The sequence below is a fragment of the Ambystoma mexicanum genome, chromosome 12 (assembly GCF_040938575.1).
Source record: "Ambystoma mexicanum isolate Mex_15411 chromosome 12, UKY_AmexF1_1, whole genome shotgun sequence".
NCBI lineage: Eukaryota > Metazoa > Chordata > Amphibia > Caudata > Ambystomatidae > Ambystoma > Ambystoma mexicanum.
In genome coordinates this window covers 30,263,838-30,285,158 of record NC_090936.1, presented here as the reverse complement: position 1 = coordinate 30,285,158, position 21,321 = coordinate 30,263,838, and the positions used below count along the sequence as shown (strand labels likewise).

The 21,321-nt window shown below is 48.0% G+C and overlaps 1 protein-coding gene across 1 annotated transcript in view; it reads right to left on the bottom strand.

Annotated features, from left to right (window-relative positions):
- Window positions 1–21,321, bottom strand: part of TUBGCP6 (tubulin gamma complex component 6) — a 728,796-nt gene that overhangs the window by 401,268 nt on the left and 306,207 nt on the right. The gene's annotated exons all lie outside the window — the stretch shown is intronic.

Here is a 21,321-nt window from a genome sequence, read left to right as displayed (position 1 = left end):
AGCATCACCCCACATTTTATCAAATCTTCACCAACTTCTTGTCAATATAATCACTCAATTTTAACATAAATCTGAAAAATGTCTTTGACCGTGTTCCACAGTTTAGTCAAGTAGTAGATTACGTTCACAGCATCTCCATCAAGATAAGAAGACAAGAAGTCAGATAGAATAATGTACCTGCGGTCAACCCCATGTGCCATGAGGGTGGAGCTCTTGATTTCACAAAGAGCCTCACACAAACAAATGAAGTGTTTGGTAGTTGCCAATTCAGAAGCTCCACACAGCCCGCAGAACCATGGCCAGACCCAGTTCGCCCCCCAACAACCTCCCCTGAATTGACTATGTTGAAATTTACACTCAAGTACTTAGAGATGATCCAATTGTACGGATACGCCATCAACTCGGCATGCTTGACCACACATCTGATGTAAAACATATTCCTTGCTCAGGGACTTGGTAGCCAAATTAACCAGCTACTGTTCCAAACCAACACTATATAATGCACTTTTATCCATAACACTGACTTTAGTAAATTGATAGTTGCAAGGAAGGCGCCCAAGCTTATGCATCCAGAAAATTACCTCCTTATGCAACTTACAGATATCGCTTTTTCTACTATGTAAGGAAGGCATGGCAGCAAGAATAGATAGACACAAGTGAGCACGATTCAAGGGTGTTTATTTAAACAGCATACAGGTTGGAAAACGCTAATCTAAACGTAAATCTTAGATGGGAGCGAGCTTCAACCAGCAAATGAAAAATAAGGCAGTGCTTGTGGCATCCTGTCAAAACAAAGGGCCTATACTAAGAAAACCTATTGCCAAACCTTACAAATAAATATAGAAAGAGTGTGGGATAAGGGTTTCAATAAAGATTGAAGTGTTCACAAATAATAAATCAGGATGTGATTGCAAGGGGTCTCCTTTCCCCACGTTTTGAGCACCGGACAAGGCGGGTCTCATGAGCACAGCACACACTCAAGCTCTCCCAGCACGAGCCGACAGTTTCGTGCCAGCTATCAGGTTCTTCGATGCTTAAGTCTCTTTTCAATAAAAGTCTCTTGCCTTTGAAGACCTGATGCCTTCCAATTAACAGAATAATGTTTGTTTCCTTGTAGCAATTAGGGCGTTGATTTCACACCTCTCGGTCCCCCTCTTCCGGGCGCCGACCCGTCTCGAATCTCAGCCTCTCTCCACCAGGTTCATTATGGTTTTCCTAGCATTCACAAATCTTAATTTCTTTTTAAACAGTTCTCCGTAGACATCCCTTTGCCGGGTTCACTCTTGCCACTTTGTGACTTTCATTCAACACAGTTTGGTTTCTTGATCGGTTTTCCCCATGACTCACCAGCTGTGATGAACTGCTTGGCCTTCTTCGTATCTGAGTCAAGGCCGGTTCCACAGTAGAAGAAGTCTCCCTCGGTCCTGCTTATCAGCGTAGGCACACTCTGTGTACCATTGACATCTGCTGCAAGACACTTGAGCTTTTGTTCACTGTCTTACGATTCGTTCTACGGAGGTCTCAAGTGCCTGACTTGGAAAGGGCAAGGTTGCTTCTCTCCTTGTTACCCTCTCGGTTTGCGCATCTTTCTCCTCCTCTTGAACTGTCGTGTATCAATAGCTGTCGTGCGGTCTGCCTTGCTCATACTGTGCTCTCGTGCTCCACCTTTTATCCCTGTGGGGAAGGGAATGGGCCGTCAGGTGTGTGAGATTCTGGTCAATTGCCTGCCTTTGCCTGACCCTTGCATTGGGACATGTCAAGTAACAGCTGTGGTGTTTGTCAGTTGTCTTTCGTGTTATGGGGGGGGGGTGGTTTTGAAAGTCCATGGGGAAAATGTGTTTAAAGAAGGGGGATACCGTGTCTCACCAATTGATGTCCCACTCCGGCTCCCCAAGGACCCCCCCCCCCCATCCAGGTGGATCCTCCCTCACTGGTCCACCCCCAGGAACTGGATCCAATAGCGATGGCCGTGTCCTGACCACCTGGATGACAGATCCCCGGGACTAGCTAGGGAGACACCTTCAGGTTTCTGACAACAGCCCAGGTTTACGGTCTTAGTCAACTGGTCATTTAAATGTAGCAAAATACCATTAGAAGATTGTGCCACTTTCAAATATAATAGTGTTCAGGATCAGGGCGCTGTGCAGAGTTCAATTTAGCTTCAAGCAAAACATACTCAAAGGGGTTGAAAATGGTAGATTGAGCATAGATTTAAAGCGGCACCTCTCCATCAGGCCCAATCTAGAATTATGTTTTATAGCCCAAATCTCAGCACCATAACATCATCACTGGTCTTATTTTGCTCTTGTAAAGATCAATCAAGCTCATCAAAAAGAAGCCAGCATGTTCTTTGGCAAATTGCAAGATCCCTACAGTAAATTGTCTAACCTTAACTTCAAACCTATCGAGATGCAGATTGCAAGACAACAATTGGTCGAAAACTAGCCCAAGATATTCATATGAGGGGACTTGCTCAATGATTTGAGTGCCAAGCTTCAACTTAAGTTTAGGTTTCTGCTTGATCTTAGTAATGCCAGAGACCGAGGTCTTAGTTTTGGTAATGTTAATTACCAAGCCATTATTATTATAATTCATTTCTTTTATCAAACAGCATGCCCATAGGACTCAGTGCGCACAGTAGGACATACAAATGACAAATAAACAAGTTGGAAATCCAGTCTCAGCAACCAAACATCAAACCAAATGAGGAAGTGACCTAATCCTTTGAATTGAAAAAATGTGTCTTTATGGCCTTCCTAAATCTGGTAAGAAATGAGATATTGCATATACTGAGCAGAAGAGAATTCCATAGGCCTGGTGCACATACATCAAAACGGGTGCCTCCAACAGTTTTCAACGTATATCGTTGGAATCAGAATAACAACAAAACCTGTCCAATGCACACTGTAGGCCACTGGGATTATAATCCAAAAGAACAAGATCATCAGCATAACCAAGCCAAGAGATCTTGGACCTCCCCAAGCAGGTGGACATGCATTAGATAAATCAAGAAAAACTGGAATGTCCCCTAGATAAAAGGTTGTACAGTAATGGGGCCAACATACGACCTTGTTTGAGACCCGCACAGCTAATATTCAAATCAGTAGTAACCCAATTTTAACTTTTGTGTTAGAATACAAGGTAATGAGCATCCTACATAATCCTAAAGGGATCCCCCAAATTACATTTATTTGCCACAGCTTTTCATGGCAAACTATGTCAAAGGCTGCGCTGAAGTCTACAAACATGGCGTATATACAGTCCTCTTTCTGCACCAAAACATTCAATCAGGTTAGTCAGGGTCATGATGTTAGTATGAGTACCTGCCCCCTTGCCAAAACATGTTTGAAATATGGGAATTATTTTAGCCTCCTCAGCCCAATTAATGAGCTCCACTAACGCACTCTCACAAAAAGTGTTGCTGGTACATCTAACAGTGCGAGTAATCTGTATTTTCTTGCTTCACATCAGGATCCTTTTTTGTGGACAGGAACTATTATGCTTTCATTTCATGAGGGTGGCAAAATATTAGTGGCTGAAATATATTTTAACAACTGATATAATAGCTTTCCCCACCCCCCCAGGTTAAGCTTTCCCCACCCCCCAGGTTAAGCTTTAACAGAGCATTGCTAAGTCCATCTGGACCGGGAGCTCAAGAATTCTTCAGGGACTTGATTATCCTACTTAGCCACTGGGAGGTGTGAAGGCATCAAGAAGTAAACACAGACAACTGAGGAACATTTGGGATACAAACTTTTATTTAAGATCACAAAAGAGTTGGAGCAAGGCCTATCTTGTCCTATGGCAAGGTGGGATTTTCCAACCCAACGGAAACTAAAGATAGTCTGTGTCAGAAAGTCCAAAGTAAATGTCTGTCTGTGTCCAAAACCTATACTTGTCCCCACATCTGTTTGTTCAAAAACTGTGAAGGGATGTCAGTGTAAAGAAGGTGCTGATTTAGTGCCAGAAAGGGGGTACACCTACCAACTGCAGCAATAAGGGTGATGGGTTGCTACAAGCACTAGGGGGGGAAACAAGAGGACCCAGGCTTACTGTAGCCAGCCCCAAGAACCAGGCATGGAGGGGAACAAGGGGAGGACACTCTGTATATAACACAATATGAACACAGGGGGACCTGCCACATAAAGGAGAGGGTGGACGAAATTGCCTGTAAGCACACTTCATGGAGGTATCACAGGTGGGCCCTCACATCGTGGACCAGCTTTAAACACATACCCTGTTCGCCGCGTCTAAGGGAGGGGGGAAGCTGAATTCAGGCTGCTCATCTCCAGCAGACTGCAGTCGCTGGGAACAGCACCCAGTGATATAATCAAGGTTGGCAAGCCAGTTCCATGGCCACTCATGGGAGCTGGGGAAATCAGCCTAATCCAAAGTGCACTTGCATGGAACCAAGGCAGTTTCAAATCACCCCTTGGCGGGCGGGTATGGGAACGAGGATGTGGAGTGGAGGGGCGCTCAGACGGTAAGTTTTGGCGTCCCTGGAAAGTAACAGGATCACAAAGTGTCCACAATAACGTTTGCAAAGGTTAACATTCAGCAGGTGCCACGTGAATGTCTCCCTTCCCAGTAGTTCAGGGTATCTCATGTTCCTTCCTTTCTGTTACTGGCCAATTGCAGGCGAATAAAGACCCAGAGGTCAGTACAACTATGTTATTACTAATTGGAAACTGTTTGCAGGGAGGAGCAGCAAGCAATGTGGCACCACATGGGGGTGTGGGGATGAGCCCGGAGAGGGCTCATCTGTTTGCTCCAATCATGTCCAACTAATGTATGTCTAGCTATAGGGGTATGATGTAGCTTAACCAGTAAGCTTCTTGAGAACCGCGAAGATGCAAAGTCTAATCGCGCAAACACTGTATTAGCAGTATAAAACTACTGTCCGTTGTGAGCCAGTTTGTCAGCTCTTATCAATCAGTTCTGTTCCAATGTGCTGTTTGATTTGTGCTCGCTGAGCTGTACTAAACAGCGTTACTTCTTGCTCGGTGGGTGCTCCTTTTTTGAAGTACTGGTAACTTATTTATTACGAGCCCTGGAGGACTCCTAATATATTTTTGAAGGCTTCTGCGATATCCTCAGTTCTCACGGCCAACTTAAGGCATTCCGGCTGCCCACACTGGGGGCGCGGGTCTGGAGACCGCAGAGCTGATCCAAGTGCAACACTGAGGACGCCCTGCAGACGCCGAGTGCACAAAGCTCTACCTGGCCCTGAGCACTGCCCGCGCTCAGGGGTACGAGTGAGCCCGCACAGGAGGCTCGGTGCCGAGGTGACTCAGGAATCTTTAGGACAAATGATTGCAATCATGCAAGAAATCACTGCATCGTGGTTGCATGCCTACTGCAGGGGGCAGGTACTGTATTTTATGGTGTTTAGGCCGCATCCTCAAGGTGGGAGGAAGATCATTTGCAGTAATCGTAGATTTTAGTGCATGCCAACCAATAGGAGTTGACGTGTGAGTGTGGGCACAACTGCATTAGAGCAGGAGGGGTGCACAGTGAGGGCGGACCCTGGTAGTTGGGAGTTGTGTGTAGTACCAGTGATTGTATAGTTGCGCCATTTTGGGGAGTCGGGTGTTATTGTATAGTATAGTATACTTGTTGGAGTTGCATTTTGAAGGAGTAGAGTGGGACGGGCGCATGTTAGTAAGTGTTGTTCGCTTGTTTTAGTGGCGTTGACTAAGGTGGAAGGGTCAGCACCGACGGGTAACTTGTGTATAATAGCGCTGTTAGGGAGATTTCTCAGAAATGTGCCAATTCCTCTCTACCTTAGAGACCCCCAGCAACTTTGCTGGATTATGAGGACTTGAATTTTTAACCTGGAGAGAGAGAGACCTTTTTTCCCACTCTCTCATGTATTTTAAATATGATTTGAACACTGTGTTTTCTTTTGGTTGTGGAGTCTGACAACTCCATAGGCTTCATCTTTTACATTGTGTCACACAGCACCTTCAGTGACGTGGCACAGGGAAGTCTCTTAGATTTCCCAAAGGTTTAAATACCTTCTCTTGGATAAACTACTGTTTCCAAGAGCAGTGAAGTGAAATTGACTTTACTTACATTTGTAACTTTCTAGACCCAGCACATACTATCTTACAATAGGGTGCTGGAGGGGTTACCTAGTATCCCCTTTTTGTCTAGCTTCTCATGTAACATTTTTATGTTACCCTTTCCTCACTGAATGGCTGGTGGCAGTGGTTTCGTTTTTACTATTGTGGTGTGCATTTACCGCAGGCTGCATTCGTAGCTGCAGTAAAGCACACAAGGGTGCAATTTTTGTCAAAATGGCCCTGGTCTTCTTTTTTTGCCATTTCTTTGTGGAAAGGTCCTTCTTGAGATTTAATCTGTGCACCAAACCAGGTTTGGTCCCTTTGTTTGTTTTGTCTTTGGCGGGATTCATGAGTGAAGCCCACCTCTGGCTCCAGGGTGTCTGGTGTAGGCAGGAAGTGAGGGAGGTGCCCGAAACTCCCTGTGCTTAGTCTTCTAGGAGGCCCAAATGCACTCTGTGATGATTGGTCGGCTGACTGTCCGGCAAGGACAGCCACCCTTGCTGGGTGACTGACAGCTGGGCTGGAATGAAAGGGAGAGAACTGTATAAAAGGTGAGTCTTTTGGCTTGCAAGGCAGAGTCGACCACTGGATGAAAGGAACAGAATAAGAACTTGAAGAGGACACCTGCGGCAACTCCTGGACCGTTGGTTTGCCCGGTGAAGCCCTGCTGCTGTGCTGAAAAGCCAAGTTCTCATCGACAGAGAGGCCGTGTAAGAACGATTTCTCCCCTTGAGTTGGTGGGACCAATCAACTCCAAAATAAGCCACCTGGACATCCTCTTGGAGCTGGTTGAAATTCCACTGCAGTTGCTGCTGGAACCGAATAGCCAGGGAGAGGAACACCAGATCGTGTGCGTTGCTTTTAAGTTGGCCAAGAGCTCCAGGAAGATCCTCCGGACTCCCAGGAAGCAGGACTGGCCGAGCCTGAGCCACCTCAACAGAGTGCTGGACCCCAGATGCAAGGAAAGCCCATCTCGACAGAAGAGTCTGCGGTGTTGCTATTTGCTTAGATGTGAGGAGCTGAAACCGTGCTGACCGCCCCGTTGCAGTGCAGGAGTCCTCCAGACGTCTTCCCTCTTGTCACCATGACTGAGGCCCAGGAACCCAGGATCTGCAGAGCTGCACAGGAACAGAAGCCAGCCAAAGGCCTTTTTCTTCTAGCCAAAGGTATTGTAAAGTCTAAGAGAACTTACCTCTTGTTGTGTAACCTCACCTGTTCTCAGTTGAGACTTGTCCTGGTTGCTTCTGTAGAGTTACTATCAGCTTCTTTACCTCACAAGCCTAATCAGCTTGTGGCCCTGCTTTGATTTCTTCTTTTCTACAAAGACTTCTAAAACATTGTGCAACACTTAACTGCAAGAAGTGCTTCAGCTCACACAGACTTTTGCCCAACTGACTTTGACCTAGCCTGGCTCCCTGAATGACTCTTCTTCCTTCTGACATTGTGTTTTGTCTTCCTTCCAGGAAAGGGTTAACTTACTTTACATTGGGGTTACCAAAAGTACTTACCTGCTTCAGAAATATTTGTGATAGCTCTTGTTCTGTTCTAGTAACCTTTTTCTTTGACAAACTCTTAAGCCTGATTCTAAATGCAAACGGTGGTATATGAATGTCCACAGTGTCCTAGTTACTAAAGTCACCTGAGGGTGTAGCAAGTGTCTGTGTGCCATCCAAAAAGGGATTTAGGAATATTAAGAGTGTGTATTTTGGATTGTATTTGTTTGTTAGTGTTATATTGCCCCTTCTGAAGAAGGCTTACTCTAACTTACTGTTAAATAAATTAATAATTGTTTAATCAAGAAACCTTGTGTGTAAGAGTTTATTTGAATACTTGTCACTGTGAATCTCTGTTAACTCCCCTACAGCTCACATTGACCCTCTTGAGATAAGCCTGGCTGCTGAACACGCTACCAACCTGTGTAGTATAGACTTATACCAAAGGTTGGGTTCCTATTGCCAGGAGGTCAGAGTTGTTGTAGTGTACCCAAAGGGTACTGCATACAATTTTGCCTAACAAGCGCACTTGGCATTTTTCCGGTAGGTGCAAGCAAAAGGAGTGGTGGTGACTTGGGATCTGCCTTTACTAACATAGGGGAGGTGAGCCCATGGAGAGGGCCGCTGCCTACTAACCCGGAGTGAGTGGTCGGGCCTGAGGAGAAAGCCAATGTGTTATGTGAGAGTGCGTGGGTGGGTCTGTGGAGGCGGCCAGAGCGAACAGGAGAAATAAAGGGGAGACGGGTGAGTGTGGGTGTTGCAGGGAGATGGGAAGAAAAGGAGAAGTGGGAAGGGGTGTCTAGGGAAAGTAGGGTATGGGGGAGGGGCAGTTAAGAGACGAGAAATAATGACCCCTAGATAGCCCCCTTGACCATATGTTTATAAAATGGCCCCAATATTGCGATCAAATATTAAAGTATAACTTTCAGTGGGTCCAGGAGACTGCAGGTCAGTGCTTCCATGCGTGGCCCAAAGAAGGAACGTTCAATAGTAAAACAACAGAAAACATGTTCTCATATCTGTTAACAAAATACAAGGGCTTAAAGTTAAAAAGTAGGCAGACTATATTTGGGCTCTGGAAGGTGATGAAGGAGGGAGACGGACCAAGTTCTCTGCCCCCGCCCTATGGTGTCTATCTGAGATTTATGGCCCGCGGCAGGGTATACAAATCCGTAGCGGGAAAGCCCAGAAGAGGAAAAAGAGATGATAGAAAAAAATAAGGATAGGGATACACGGCGGGATGAGGCACACGTGGGGGGGGATGGGGACGATTTAGCAGACATTGAGAAAAACACGCAACAACAGGTGGATACATCATTTAATGAAGCAGAGAGGGTAATAGAAGAGGAGGTACGGAGGAAAAATAGAGGGGGCAAGGGGGAATGGTTGTCGGGGCGAATAAAATTCAGATTGGACGATGAGGAACAGGAAGACGGAGAGAAAGAGAAGGAGGGGGGGTAGGAACAGTGCGGCCATGAGAAGGAGTGGAGGGGATTGTAGCGATGGCAGAGGGCAACGAATGAACACCTGACAAAGACAGGAGGAGGGGGTGAAAACAACAAAGACGACAGGACAGCGATGAGTCTGGAAGGGACTGGTCAACCTCGCTTAGCAGTAGCAAGGGGAAGATAAAAGTAGGTCTGACTCAGGCCACCGAGGAGGGGGGCAGGGCCCAGGATGAGACAGATTCTGCTGTTACAAAAGGGGACACATATTATGTACTATGGCAGACAATGGACCGGGAAAACCTAATATGCAGCCTGCCCTCCCTTGTGGCAGGGGCCAGCAAATGGTGACAGGTGCTCGAGAAATAGACTGCTGGGGTTACACTGGCAATAGGGGATACGAAAAGTTTATTTGTGACCATAATAGAAAAACAAGGGGACAAAATATGGGAGCAGGCGGGGTGCAAGGAGGTGAAATTAAGCACTACACGATGGGGCTCCATTTAACAACTGTCAAGCACACATATGGGAAGTCCTGAGAAGCATGTACCCAGATAGCTACGACTTAGGAATAGTAATGGCACATAAACTGAAGCCTGGCGACGACCCCGCAGACTATACAAAACAGGTGCAGGATCTTTGGACGCAGGAATCGCAAAGGTGCTGGTACGAGTTCATACCCTATTCTACCATTTACTGGTCAAGGGATTGCCGACAGACGTCCAGGTGTTTTTAGACAGAATTGTGGGAATAGAAGCAAAGGGATGGCCAGAGATACATGCAACAATAGTAAACTACTATAAACGGAAGCAGGTGCGCGAAAGGCAAGCAGCAGAAAACAAACTGGTACAAAAGAAATTGACGCTGTTCACAATGGAGGGGGCAATGCTTGTGCCTGACGCTACTGCAGTGGCACCCGCCCAACAGGGACGATTTTCAGTGGTGAACGCACCACAGCAGGGGGGTTATGTGCAGCCGCAGTATATGCCACAACGGGGAGCACAACATCAGGGGAATTACATGCAGCAGGGGTGCTTTGGAATGGGGAGAGGGTACCCGCAATGAGGAAGTGGAGGAGGAGGATATAGGGGGGGCAGGATACATGGTCTTCAGACCGTGCTTTATATGCGGGAACATGGGGTACTTTGCACGCACATGTCCTTTCGGTCAACAAGCTCAGGCACAAGCAATGCAAATGGCACAGCAGCAAGGGTTTGTCGCAGCACAGCCACAGTGGCAGCAGATGCAGCCCCTCCCAGCCCGCCTACAGCAGGGGCAGGCACCCTTACCACAGGGGCCACAGCAGGTCCGAGTGGGGCCAACGGATGGTGAAATGGCACCTCCAAATGTGACACAGACACCAGCACTAGCAGCAGGAAGTACAGTGGTGTGGTATTAGGACAGAATGTGGTACCCCCACTACACCGGGGTCAGCATTGTTGGAGGAAATCCTTTCCCTTTTCCACAGAGTAACCCACAACAACAGGAAGGCCTGCAGAAAACTCTGGTGTGTGTAAGGAAGGCATGGTATCCAACAATACATCATAAAAGTTTATTCGGAAACAAATTATCCATAAACCGTTAACAGAATAAAAATGCATACATTACAAAAGTCAATTCAACATATTAAAAAAATATCTAGAGTATAAATTTACAAACAATACATACATATTTAAAATGTGCATATGTGTAAGTCAGGTAATAATCACAAAGAGCAGCCAAACAATTCATTACGATTAAAATTTCAGAGCTCAATCAAATTCTGTGCCACGGTTTTGGATCTCCGATACCAGGCCCGTCTCAAATAATCCACCATACCCCAGGCCACTTGAATCGTAGCTGCCGACAGCAAATAACATAAGGCAGGCTTAGCCTGAAACATGCCGGCCGATCTAAGTAGTGGCAAAAGTGTTCCCCGTCTTAAGTCTATATAATGTGGGCAGAACAATACAAAGTGTAGGAGATCCTCCACCGGCCACTGACAGCAGGGGCAAGCTGTAGGTTGTGCACTATCTGTCCAGCTTTTAGTCCGTGCCCCTTACCATAAGCAATCAAACCGTGCTCGAGCCTAAGCCCAGCGGTCTACAGGATTATCACTATGGAGTAGATATGGCTGAATAGCATCTGTTGTTGCATACACAATATGCCTTCTGTTTGCACCAATGCGTAAGGCAGCAGACTCCCTATTTGCCACCAAAATGGTTTTGAACAATTACTTTTGTGCCCTGACCATACATGGGGTCAAAATGTTTGGTGGGCAAACTAGATTGGCACTGTTTAACTGTCTAATGCATTTCTGAATATATCTGAGCCATGGGATTTTCTTTACCGCTGAGCTGCTTAGGAGGGCTCTTAAAATCTTATGTGAGAGAATTGCTTTCTGATTTGCCGATAATGCCAAACAATGCGAGCCCGGAGCCAATAACCACTCATCAGCAATATGGGGGCATCCTAGTTCCAAATGTGTCCCATAGTTTGAGGCAGACTGCGGCAATCCAAGAAGTTTTTTAAGGAAGGCATTCTCCACGTTTTCAATTTTTTGGATCCTTTCCATGCCCCCCAGTGCAGCCCCGTAGTTAGTAGCAGTTTTTGTTTGAGCCCTGTATACTTCTAAGATAAGTTTAATTGGGCGCCCCACACAGTTATGTTGAAAGCGTGACAGACCCCCAAGCGCCTGCCTCATCCTCAGACACTGCTTATCAACATGGCCCAACCCTCGACAATTCTTGGTAAAGCAAATTCCCAGGTAGTCAAAACTAGAGACCCTCGGAATGGGTTTACCTCTACTCCATATCTTGCGCATTTTAAGGTGTCTAACTCCCGAGCTCTTACATGCCATGACTGCAGATTTTTTTGCATGAACAGAAAGCCCATGTGAAACCATAAAGTGGGTGTAAACATCCACCAGACTTGTAGGGCTCTAGGGGTGCGAGCGATTAGAACCATGTCATCGGCATAGCCTAGGACTGGGAGGGGGACACCACCCACCGTGATATCGTCCGTGTAGGATTTGACCAAGGCTTGGTAGACACCATTTACATAGAGAGCAAACATTACCGGGGCCACAACACAGCACTGACAAACACCCAAAACGGTTTCAAAGAAAGCTGTGCACTGTCCCTGTTCCCCAAATCTCACACAGGCTGATGTCTGTTCGTGAATTAGCTGGAGGACCTTGACCAGATCCTCCGGGCATCCCATGTCCCTGAGCACCGCCCAGAGCATAGCCCTATCTACTTTATCAAATGCAGTGCTCAGGTCCATAAATGCTAAATACAGGGGCTCACCCCTCACATATATAGAGGTAGCTCCCACCAAATACAAATTCAAAGCCTGGTCCCTAGTTCCCAGCCCTGGGCGAAAAACATATGGAGTCTCTGTAAGGACCCCAGAGTCAGAGATCCATTGTTCCAACCTTGCCAAGACCGCCCGACCAAAGATTTTAAAAGAAGTATTGAGCAAGGAAATGGGTCTATAAGAAAAAGGACTACCGGGATCACCCTTCTTAAAGATAGGGAAAATGATTGCCTGCCTCCATGTTGACGGGTAAAGAACAACTTCCAGAAATGTATTGAAGCACTTAGTCAAGATTGGAGCCCACAGGGCCACCTCATTGCAGAAAATGTCTGCTGGGATAGCATCAGGTCCAGGGACACGATTAGGAAGTTGCTTATTAATAGCCACCTCTACCTCTTCTCCAGTTAATCAGAGTTGACATCCTCTAGGCCCACTATAAGGAGTTAGAGGGTTTGCTCTATATAGGGAGCTAAAATGATTCGACCAAGCCACTCCACTAACATTATTTTCTTTATACGTTTTTACTCTTTTATGGGCGGGCCCATTGGCCACCTATTCCCAAAAGCTTTTAGAGTCCCTTGACTGCACAGCCTGAATAAGATCTCCCCAGGCTTGTGCTTCTAACTGGGTCTTCCTTTTTGCCAGGACAGATTTATAACACGCCCGAGCAGTGACTATCTCACGACGGGTGCTATCTTTTGCCTCCAAAATGTCCTTAAGATCCTTCTGTGCTACCCGGCAAGATTCATCAACCCAGGTTTCCAGATTCTTCTTCCCTTTTTTAAATTCCCTTTGGAAAATTGCAGACATAGAGTTCCAAATCTTTTGAAATGCCACATATCCAACAATAAAGACAGACACAAGTGATCACAGTTCAAGGGTGTTTATTGAACTTCAATTGGGTTTGAAAAACACCTACATAATCCTAAATCTAAAGATGGGAGCTAGCTAAGAGTAATAAATAATAACGCAATCCTAGTCGGCTTTGTCAAAATAAAAGGACCTATACTAATAAACCTATTGCCAATCCTTAATTCTAAATACAAATAGTGTGGGAAATAATGTTATGCAAAAGAAAAGTGTTCAAGAAATGATACGAAGCCGCTTGCTTCCCTTGCCCATGTTTTCAGCACGGGACCAGGTGGCACACTCGAGCCTAGCCCACTCTCTGGCTTCTCTAGCACGAGGATGCAGTTCAAAACTTCAGTATCAGGGCCTTCTGTGCCAAAGTCTCTTTGCCATTCAAAGTCTCTTATTTCAGAGGGCCTGATGCAACAAAACAAACATTAAAGTTCCTCTGCTGGGCTCAGACCCAATTTGATACAATATCTTCAATTGGTCTCCCTCCGCTGGGCTCGGACCAAATATTTCACATATACAACTTCTCGGGTGATTTACTGTGCTCAGACCAAATATCTCTACTACATCAAAATCAAAGACTTTCGACTATTCACCGGATTTTGTTTGACCCATGACAAGACCACTTTGATTCACAATTACTTGTTCTCTTCTTAATATAACCTTTTTCTCATTTTCACTTTTGCCACTTCTCAGATGGATACCTTACAGAGCCCTTTGATTCAGCATCCACGCAGTGCCGGACCACACTGTCAAAGGTATCTTATGTTGCTTTTAAAGTTCCGTCACTCATCAGCAGTTCAACCTTACTTGCGTCTCTTATCACACACGTTTTAACCATGTTTGTTCCAGCGCTTGCCATACAAAGTTGCTGCTTGCAAACTTGGCTTCAACACAGATCGGTCTTGTATCGGTCTCCCTAACTCACCGGCTGTGTAAACACCCTCTGGGCTGAGGCAATAAGGAAGGGGAGAACCTTGAGTTGATAGTGTGTGTCGTCTATCTTGAACAGGAGGTACTTTCTGTGCGCTGGCAACAATAAAATATGAAAGTATATATCTTCCATGTCCAATGTGGCCATGTACCCCCTGCTGCAGCAACGGGATTACTTCCTGAAGAATTGTCATCCTTCATTTCGGAGGTTTGACATACTTCTTTGCAGGATGCAGCTCTAAAACAGGGCGCATGGTTAGATCCTTTTTGGCTACAAGGAAGTATATTGAATAAATACCCTTGTTTTCCTGTAGATGAGGGACGACTTCGATGGTGCCCCTTTCCAGCAGAACCTGGACCTCGTCCAACAGGATGTGCAGATGGTCAGATGACAGTCGTCTGCTCCTGGGTGGATGATAGCAGGGTGGATGGAGGAATTTGATGCAGTTCCCGTGGGTGACGGTCTTGAGTATCCACTGATCTGATGTGATCCCTCTCCCACACGTGGGTAAAAGATGCTAAATGTTCCCCAACCAGGGAAGTGTGGGAGGGGGTGCTCGAGAGCCCGACCAATATGGCCGCAGGTCTGTAAGGTTCCTCGGCACCCATGGAGATCCGGATGAAATCCTGCCGACTCTGAAGCTAATTCGGCACCCTGGTGTGGGGCGCCGACATCTAACACCTTTGCGCCCCTTGGGAGAAGCAGGCAGAGATCGCCTGCTGGCACACGGCTCTTGGTTGGAGAGGGTGAGCCCCTGCAAGGAGTGGAGGAGGGGCAGCCCTGGAGCGGGCAAAACCGCTGTGCGGGAGACCTGCCTGGAGAGGAGTGTACTGTCTCGCCTGAGATAATGCAGGAGCGGGGTGCCTGATCCCTTGCCGCGAGCGGTCGGGGCGAGCCTGACGGGACCAGTCCTGTTCATAGTGACAGCGGTTTGGTGTAAGCGCCATGGCTGCCCTGTGAGGAGTCAATCCTGTGTGGGTGCTCTTGTACGCGGCCCCGGTGGAGGCTTGCCGGGGCGCGAGGGAGGTGAGGCCCTAGGAGCAAAGCGATCAACGCCCGTTTGCTGCAGCGGAGACTGCCACGACTGGCCCGCGGGGAGCCCTGCCTTGTGTTGGTCCGGCGAGGCGCTGCCCCGAAGGAGGCTCATCCGAGAGGGGAGGCGCGGGGGCGGTGGGTCCCTGATGGCGACGTCAGACAACGCTCAGTGAGCTGTGGTTGTGGACCCCTTCTAGCCCCTCTTGGAGACTTCTGGTTGGAGCGGGGTAGCTCGGACACCGAGGCGGACGGGTGCTGTCGGCGCGGGCCCCCCGTTGGTCCTTTAAGGCATTTGGGTGGACCGGGCTCGGGGACGCTCTCTGAAATGTGGGGACACTGGGCCCGCACAGGGGGACTGATTTGGAGGAGGATTTGTCAGTTCGCGGGTTGAGCCCAGGGGGGCTGGGCCTGTGCATTTGCCTGCATTTGAGAGGGATTATATACTTTGGACAATTTCTTCGCCTACTGTGTAAGAGCTGCCTTGTGATTGCCGTCCCCTTGGGAATGGACGGGGTTTGAGTTGTGGGCGAGAGGTGAACCAACTGGAATACAGGCGGCACCGAGGAAGGACCGGCAACGCAGGTGAGGTCTTCAGGCCGGGAGTGTTGTGTGGTGCATACGCCTCTGTCCTGCCCCCCTCTCCTACATCTATGCAACATGTCAAAATCTGGCAAAAGTGGTAAGCAGCAAACCAAACTGCACTTCGAAGCACCCGCCCAGGCTAAGTCCAGTGGAGCAATGGTGGATTCCTCGGAACAGTGTGCCTCAGAATTGGGAACGGACCCTTCCTCCGCGTTCCGGGACATTAACGTTATGTTCGCGCAGCTACAATCCGGGATACAGTCTCTTGACGGGAAACTGGATAAGTTGACCTGCAAGGTTGATCATATGCAGGTCCGCTTAGATAAACATGGGGAGAGGCTGGACGAGGCGCAGGGGCGGCTATCCGGAGTGGAGGATGTTGCAAGCTGAGTCTCAGGGGCAATGGTTGGGGTACAGAAAGCCCTGAAGGAACTCAGGGAAAGGCAGGAGGATCTTGAATCGCAATCGAGGAGGCATAATGTTAGAATTGTGGGCCTGGCGGAATCGGCGGACCAGAGGGACATGGAGGGTCTGGTTGAAAGTATACTGAAGGAAGGGCTGGGCTCAGAGGGGTTCTCACCGATATGCTTGGTGGAAAGAGCTCATAGAATCCCTAGCGGAAGGAGGGCGGTTCCGGGAGCCACACTAAGACCATTGATAGCTCGCCTGTTGAACTATCGGGATAGGGATACTGTGCTCCGGAAGGCGAGGGAAAAGGGTTACTTATAAAGGGGACGTCATCAGATTTTTCCCTGACTTTTCAGACAAGGTACAGGCAGCCCGGAAGACTTTTTTGGATGTGAAGAAGCGGCTGAGAGATAGGAATATGAAGTATGCCATGTTATACCCAGCCAAGCTTCGGGTGGAGCATAAGGGCAAGTCACTCTTTTTCCAGACTCCTGGGGAGGCCGCATCCTTTTTGGATATGTTGCCAGAAGAGCCTGGTCGGCGAGTCAATAATCAAGTCTGACGAGGGGGCGGGAACACATCTGTTCATAGGACATTTGAGTTAGCATGATATTCGGGTTTGTCTTTTGGGGAAGGAGTCGGGACATCTATAGTGGGATGTTGGGGGGTCGGGCTGGTAGCTTCCCCCGGTGCGAAAGCTGGTTGGAAATATGTTGTGGGTAATTGAGTTGCCAGAGGGTTGGGGTGTCCGGCATAAAAGGGGGGTGGTTGTGGGGGGGTTAGGAGGGGTAGGAAGGTGGGTAGGCACCGACAAGTTGGGGGGTTGTCGGTGGGGGAGGAGGATGTGGGGGAGGAGGATGGGGGGGCTGGGGAGTTGGCGGTGTGGGGGTGGGAGATCGATGGCATGTGAAATACAACTCTTTGGATGGTCGGGTGGCACATGGGCGTTAAGCTTTGGGATGTTTGTCAATGGCGACACTTAAACTTTTGACCTGGAATATAAGAGGCCTCAATAATCCACCGAAGTGCTGAAAGGTGCTGCAATATCTGCAGCGTCACCAGATGGAGGTGGCCTTTCTCCAGGAAACCCATCTGACGGTGGATTCGGAAACCAGGTTTGGTAAATGCTGGGGGTGCCATAGATACTTTTCTTCCTATTCGTCCTTTTCTAGAGGGGTGTGCATTTTAGTGCACAGGTCTGTGGGATTCCGAATGATCAAGTTGCTAAGAGATCAGGATGGGAGGGCACTTATAGTCCAAGGAGTTATCCAGGGGAGGCTATACACGTTTATTTGCTATTACGGCCCTAATCAGGATACGACCGAGTCGTTGGAGTGGGTTGAGCGGCAATTGGTGGATATACCAGTGGGGGAGGTTCTGTGGGTGGGAGATTTTAATGCGGTGTTGAACCCTGCTCGAGACCGGACGGGGCATCATCCGCGCTTGTACAGTAAGAGTTCTGTTAAAATCCAGGGCATGCTGGAAGTGTGGCGATTGGCGGATGTCTGGAGAGTGCGGAATTCAGAGGTTAATCAATATACGCACTACTCTGCACCGCACAATTCAGCTGCACGCCTGGATTACTTCCTGGTGTCCAAGAGTCTCTTGGGACAAACAACTGAGGTGGAGGATTTAGCTCGTACTCTCTCTGATCATGCCCCGGTTGTATTAGCTATCCGGTTGAGAGGGCGAGCTGGGGGGAGGCCGCCGTGGCATTTCAAGAGTGATGAGCTCACGGACATAGTGTTTAGGGAGGAGCTGGGGAAAGCTATTGACAGTTATTTTGAGATGAATGAGGGTTCGGTGTCCTCGGCCAGTATCCTGTGGGAAGGGTTCAAATGTGTGATACGGGGGAAGTGTATTGCTAAGGAGGCGGGTGTACTGAAGAGGATACGTAGAGATTTGGTGCAGAAGGAAGAGGAGATACGCGCCTTGCAGGTGGCTGCTCCTGTCCCTTCCAAAACTCAACAGGGGGAGATAATGAGGAGCCTTCAAGAATTTCGCAAACTGGCTCAGCTGGAGATTAAATATTTGTGGGATAAGTCGGCCCCTCGGAAATATGGTGAGGGTCAGGCTCCGGGTAGATCGCTAGCTAGGACCATACGCTTAAGCACTTCGGGAGGCAGGGTGTCGGTAATTAAGGATGGGGGGGGGCGATTTCGAGGATGAGGCGATACTTCGCGAGTTTCACACCTTTTACACTTGCCTGTATGCTACCCAGTCTCGTGCCTCGCAGGCGGAGATTGATGCATACCTGGATCAAGTGGGCTTGTTTTGGTGCTCGGAGGAGCAAAGGGAGTGGTTAAATAGGCCGGTGACACTAGATGAGGTGAAAGAGGCCATAATGTCGCTGCCTAATGGGAAGTCCCCGGGTCCAGACGGGTTTATGTCCGAGTTCTATAAGTGTTTTATTGATAAGTTGGCACCCTATGTACTGCGGGTATAGCAGGAGGCGGTGACTGAAGGTCTGTTACCGGAATCTCTTAGGGAGGCTTTGGTGGTGGTGCTGCTGAAGACGGGAAAGCCTGAGGACGAGTGCTCCTCGTACCGCCCGATATAAGATCTTGGCCAAAGTTTTGGCGTCACGTCTGGCGCCGTTGATGTCAACGCTGGCTAGGGCTGATCAAGCAGGGTTTATCCCTGGGGGATCAACGTCGTTTAGCCTGAGGCGAATGTTTGGGCTGATGGCCGCCCTACCGAGTACAGACCCAGCTGCTGCAGGTTAGATGCCACCAAGGCTTTCGATTCTATTGAATGGCCGTTTTTATTTATGGTCTTGCGTAGATTGGGTCTGGGGGGGATTTTTCTGTCTTTGGTATCACTTTTATAAGAGAAGCCGGTTGCAAGGGTGAGAGTTAATGGGCAGATGACTGCACTAATCCCGCTTGAAAGGGGGACACGCCAGGGGTGCCTTTTGTCTCCCTTGTTGTTTGCTCTGGCGATAGAGCCTTGGGCTGAGAGAGTGAGGGAGTTCCATATCCATAGGGGGATTCAACTGCATACCCATAAAGTGGTGATTTCGCTATATGCGGATGATATGGTCTTGTTTCTGTGCCACTCTGCGGTTAATTTAGACCCGGTCATGTTGGATATTCAACAATTTGGTGAGCTCTCGGGGCTAAAAGTAAACCCTGGTAAATCAGTGATATTTCCATTGACGAACGGGCTGATCCGTTTTCAGGATATGTGGGGTTTTCAGTGCGATATGCTTAATACTCAGTATTTGGGGATTACCTTGGCCACATCTGAGGAGGTGATGTTCCGCAGTAACTATGGAGTGGCGCTTCAGCAGGCCAAGGAAGCAATGCAAAGATGGACTGCGCTCCGCTTAATCTGTTTGGTAGGGTCTCCGTAGTTAAGATGTCCATTCTGCCCCGATTCTTGTACGTGTTTCTTAATGTTCCCATTCGGATACCCGAAATGTTCTTTCGAGATCTCAAATCAGCAGTGACTCGGTTCCTCTGGGGCGGGAAGCAGGCACGAGTCGCGTGTGATAAGCTCACGCCACCTGTCCGTAGGGGGGGTCTGGCCCTGCCCGATTTTGAATTATATTATTATGTGGCCCAGGCTAGTTACTTAAGATACTGGTATGGAATGGCGGCTAAACATAGGCATGTTGAGATAGAGCGGTCAATCACATCTCCGGCATTGCTGCAGTCTGTCATTCTGACGGTCCCGATTTGCTCTGGGGTGGCCCGAAACTTGGTGGAGTTAACGTGTAGGGCTTGGAATCGGTTGGAGCACGAACATAGGGATGGTAAGACAATGCATTACTTATTGTAAAAGCATTTCTGATGGTTGTATCTGCTTAGATTCACATGCTGTGCATAGGTCCGACATCCAGTGGTCACTGCGGAGTATTGCATTTTGTTTTTCGTAGTCGAAAAGGGGACGCCGACAAGGCGTGTCTGTAACACTATCCCTATAGTGACGTGCGTTGTACCCACAATCCCTCACGCGTCGAGGTCCCTCTGTTTGTATTTTTTCTGCCCTGAGGGAGCTTTCTATACTTGAGTGAGTATAGAAAAGAGAGAGAGATGTAGAAAGGTGTCTATGTTCCTTCCATCCGAGCCGGGAGGAAGGGTGGGCGCATGTGAATCTAAGCAGATACAACCATCAGAAATGCTTTTACGGTAAGTAATGCATTGTCTTCTGATGTTTGTTAATCTGCTTAGAATCACATGCTGTGCATAGACTAGCGAGCAGTACCCGGAGTTGGCGGTGGGTTATGAGAAGGAACAGTAGAGAAAAGATGTCTTAATACTGCCTGTCCCACCTGGGAGTCAGATCTAGAGTGTGCATCTACACAGTAGTGTTTTGTAAAGGTGTGCACAAAACTCCAGGTTGTCGCTTTGCAGATGGACTCAAGGGGAACATTTGCAATGAACGCTATGGAAGCCCCAGTGCCTCGAGTAGAATGTGCTCTTGGCTTGAAGGGTAGTTGTCGCTTAGCAAGAGTGTAACAGAGAGTGATGCATTGAACAATCCATCTAGATATAGTGGACTTTGAGACTGCAGCTCCTTCTCTTCCTGCTGCCACCGAGACAAAGAACTGATTAGTCTTTCTCAGTGGCCTGGTTCTTTCCATGTAGAACATGACAGCTCTGCGTACATCTAGTGTATGCAGACTTTTTTCTCCCAAGCTGGAAGGGTTTTGAAAGAACGTTGGTAGTTCTATTGACTGGTTTACATGGAATTTTGAGATGAATTTTGGTGCAAACCTTGGGTGTGTGCGTAGAACCACCTTATCCTTGTGAACTGTTACGAAGGGGTCTAGAACAGAAAGAGCCTGTAGTCCACTTACTCTCCTAATGGAGGTGATAGCTATTAGGAAAACAGTCTTAAGAGTGAGGTCTTTAAGAGTTGCCTTGTGCATGGGTTCAAAAGGCGAGCCCATGAGTCTATAAAGTACCACATTTAAGTCCCATCCGGGAGCTGGGCTAGCTATTGGAGGGTGTATTCTCTTTACCCCCTCCATGAAGGCTTTAATAACTGGTATCTTCCACCACGATACTGGGAAGTGGTGTATGCAGAAAGTGCCGCCAGGTGGACTTTAATGGAATTGAACACTAGACCTGAATCCAGTAAATGGGTCAAGTACAGAACAATGTGTGTGGGAGAGCAGTCAACCGGGTTGATGCTCTTACCTCTACACCAGATGACAAATCTTTTCCACTTGCTAGAATAGCAGTGGCGAGATTTAG